Here is a 3,200-nt window from a genome sequence, read left to right on the forward strand (position 1 = left end):
GGGGGGTGCCCGGCATGGGGTGACTCAGGCATCGTCATAAAGTTCTCTTTTAGCATAGTAAACCTCACATGAGAGTGACTTAATGCGTACTACTAGTAGTAATGTAAACATTGAATATCAATTCAGAAATATTGTAAAGTGGTTTTCAGCAAAGGAAAAATAGTTCCCTGCATTTCATTCAAAACAAAAAATATTTCAAATTGATAAATGTTACACCTGAAATACTGGTAGTTATTTATCAAATTTTAACGAATTAGAGTTGCAATGTATCTCCCCCTTCCCTCCTGGATATGAATAACACTAACAGTACCGGTCATGCATAAAGTTATTCAATGTGGAATCGTTGGTACCTTTCCAGATCTAATTGTCAGTTCTAAAGGTTTGTTAGAACTTGGCTCAACGAAGTTTTCAAAGAGGTTCCTGGTTTGTCTCTGATTTTCAACACCAGTCTCGGACTTCGAGTTTGAGGGGAGAGACTCCTGTTGTAAACCATCTTCCACATTTCCTTGTACCGTTTTGCCTTCATAACTGGCAAATGCAGACATCCTTGCTTGAGATCATCACCAATGCTCTTCCCGGAAACCATGTCCATCCTTTTGAGACGAGGTCTCTTTGCAGGAGCAGCCGGAGCACCAAATCGCATTTCAAGATTGAGGATGCCCACGAAACAGAAATATCGGTACCGGTATCAATATAATTAGCTTCCTCTTTCTGAGAACCCTCAACAGAATGTTTGTCACATGCCTTTGAGAGTTTATCAACAGAAATTCTGCTGTGTACTTGTGTCCCATGTTTCGGTTTATAGTTCCGTGACACGTTGTCTATACTATGTGTAATCTGTCTGGAAAATTGCAAACACCCCAAAAACAAACAAACAAACACGCCTGTCAAAACCGTAACTTATATAACTTCTTTCAAATACACGAATTCTATCTCTCATCTGACTAACCAAAAGCCTAATACCTACTTTAAAACGTACAAGTGCAATAGATTAGGAGGTATTCACCAAAGTTTGAAGGAATCTTGCAGAGGTTGATTTCAAATGTTGGCGGTAGCCATCTTAATAACAAGCCTCAGATCTACCAAAAATGTTCCTGCTGAGCTATTTTTGTGTAAATATACAACAAATTTATTACTCTTTCGGGATATGCATTTCAAAATTACAAGATATCACTTTTGATATCGAAAAAACATTCTCAAAATCTTAATAACATTTTCCCAGCTACTTGCCTTAGTCACCCCGTGGTGCCTAAGTGACCCCAGTTTACGGGTACTTTTCTTTTGATCACGACCAGAAGTATAGATTTGAATTATGATAATAATATCCTAGGTCATGCTCTGTCTGGGCGCGGATTTTTTGTTTTGTTTTGTCTTGTTTTGTTTTTGTTTGTTTATTTTAGTTTTGTGTTTGTTTGGGGTTGTTTCTTTTTTTTTTTTTAGGGGGGGTATGCTGTTTCCTTAGTATGATGCTGTACTCGGGTGTCGACCAACCTCATTCATTTCCTCAGTGGGATATGTTTTGTTTTTTAAAGTCTGTTAGACTCCTGGCCGCCTTCCAATTAGGCGCTGTGCTTTTTTAGAAAGACGTTTAGATTTTTGGGTCTCGCCTCTCACGTAACCCTACATTACTAAAGGTCATGCTAAAACCTCGTTGGTCAAAATGATCGTAACATACAAGACCAGGGATTGGTTACTTGAAATAGGCGATTGTTACATCACTTTTGCCATTTAAAAGAACCCTGCTTCTGCCGGGCCTGTGAATGGAGAAATGTATAGCATTTTACTGTGAGATATCATAATACTATACTCTCGACTCTCGTATCTTCCTAGTATTCTACTCGTAATGACACTCGGTGTTAAAAATCAGCATTATCTCGTCTTCCGTGTTCACCCCAATCGGTGATTATTGGCTCAAAATGTTTTAAATTCTCAAAGTTTAGTTGTGACTGTTGCTTTTTCTGGTTGTGTTTTGTTTTGTTTTTCCTCCCATAAACCCAGTGCTGACAAAACTATGTTATACAGAGTAGGAAAGAAAGAGAGAGAGAGAGAGAGAGAGAGAGAGAGAGAGAGAGAGAGAGAGAGAGACAGACAGACAGACAGAGACTGAGAGAGAGAGAGACACAGAGAGAGAGAGAGAGAGAGAGAGAAAGAGAGAGAGAAAGGAGGAGGACAGACAGACAGACAGGCAGACACACTTACAAACACACAGACAGATAGACACACAGACAGACGCACAGACAGACACACAGACACACAATCAGACATACACACTGACAGACATAGAAAATAACAGATGTTGCATTACTTAATCCTCTTTGTTGATAACATAAGATCTGTATGTTTACTTGAACCCTGCTGATACTCTTCTTTGGCGTATGTGCATGTTGCTTGCTTAGAGACTTGACTTTAAAGGCTACTTTTCTCATGGTTTGGTTTCGTTCAAGAGATGTTAAATAGTCGCTTTTAAGCACAAGGGGGCTATCTCGAAAAGTGCTGTTTTGAGATAAACGACGGTAAAGTTTTTGCCCCTTGATCAGTTTCTTTAAAAGACAAGGAGAGTTTTCTCTAGAACTATAACCAAACAAAGATACACACCAATGAAACCAAACTTCTCCTATAGGTAGGGCAATGCCCACATTTGGTGTAGGTTCTAGATTTCCCGAAAAAACCCAAATTTGGGTTAGCCCGCTTGTCCTTTAAAAAAAGCGACCAAATATTATTGCTTGTTTAGAAACTTGACATCTAAAGGCTACTTTTCTCATGGTTTGATTTCGTTCAAGAGATGTTAAAGATTTTGTGCATAACCTACATGTACTATTGTGCAAGAGATTTCTTGCTTGCCATATTGTACTAATTAAAGAATGAACGAATGCCAATATGTATCACGTTTGTGTGTTGCATGTCATGACATCATGTGTATCTATTGTCTTCTTTTTTTTTGTTTGTTTGTTTGTTTGTTTGTTTGTTTCTTTTGTTTTTTGTCATGTTTGTTTTTGCAACACTCGCACGTTCCATAATGACATTGCGTTCCCTAGTACGTAATGTCTTTTTATTTTAAAGTGATATTTTGATGTTGGTAGTGGTAGTAGATCTAGTGGTGGACGTATAGGCCTACATACACTGCTACTACTGCTACAGTTGTAACTGCAAGAAACAGCACAGTGGTAGCAAGCAGAAGCGTAGCAGCAGCAGCAGCAGCA

This window comes from Aplysia californica, unplaced genomic scaffold, assembly GCF_000002075.1.
Source record: "Aplysia californica isolate F4 #8 unplaced genomic scaffold, AplCal3.0 scaffold00053, whole genome shotgun sequence".
NCBI classification, from domain to species: Eukaryota; Metazoa; Mollusca; class Gastropoda; order Aplysiida; family Aplysiidae; genus Aplysia; species Aplysia californica.